This window comes from Octodon degus, unplaced genomic scaffold (assembly GCF_000260255.1).
Source record: "Octodon degus isolate 3935 unplaced genomic scaffold, OctDeg1.0 scaffold00041, whole genome shotgun sequence".
Lineage (NCBI taxonomy): Eukaryota > Metazoa > Chordata > Mammalia > Rodentia > Octodontidae > Octodon > Octodon degus.
Window position 1 is genome coordinate 4,873,911 of NW_004524617.1, and position 997 is coordinate 4,874,907.

A 997-nucleotide genomic window follows, 5' to 3' on the forward strand; every position below is an offset into this window, starting at 1 on the left:
GCTTGTGGCATCTTCTACAGGGTAGCTATATTTTATACTCCAAAATTTAAGGGGTATGGGCTTGGTATATTTTTCTTATGTTCTCAACTCCTAGCCAGGAGCTTTGACTAACTAAAATATGAGGGTGCATGGAGTCAGCTTTGGTTTGATTTTACTTTCCTACATTCTTGATAAAACTAGAGCAATTCAGGTATGAGTATTTCAGATTTGAAAAAGCAAAAGAGACTAATACCTTATCTAATCAAGATTTTAATAACTTTTAGCTTTCCTTTCTTACTTCAAGGTCTTACCAAATTTTTAGGGGCAGTTTATTACAAACTCCACATTCTGATAGCATATCATCTTATTCTGGATCACAAAACAAATCCATGAATTTTCAAATTGCCTGAACATACCAAAATTTTTCCTCTGGATCTACTGTACTTAGACAAAAGTAAAGTTTATCTTTGTAATAAACTTAGATTTTAAAGCTAAATAAATTTCATTTAAAATTAAGTACTATTCAAAACTACGCAACTCTCCAATGTAGCCATATAACAGAGGAACACAAATATGTTACACACTGCATTCGTGTCAGCTCCCCACTGAACATCCATGAATTAGAATTCTGAGACTTTGGGCCATGGAATCGACTTAGCAGTCAAAGCACCTGCCTGGCAAGGACAAGGATCTGGGTTCAGTCCCCAGTATCTCATGCCATGCTGGGTCCCCCTTGGCCTTGCTGTTCATGCCACCAGAAGCAGGCATGGTGGTGCATACCTGTAATCCCAGCACTGGGGAGGCTGAAGCAGGAGGATCATATGAGTTTGAGCTGCATAGCAAGACCCTGTACTAAATAAATAATTAAATGAATAAATAAACAATTAAAATAACAGAATTCTGAGACTTTGATAAAATGCAAAATGAATAATATGGCTTCACAGGGACTACAAGGAGCATGCAGCATGCCCTAGGTTTACAAGAAGTGTCCAGATTGGCTGCAACTCCATTACAGGTT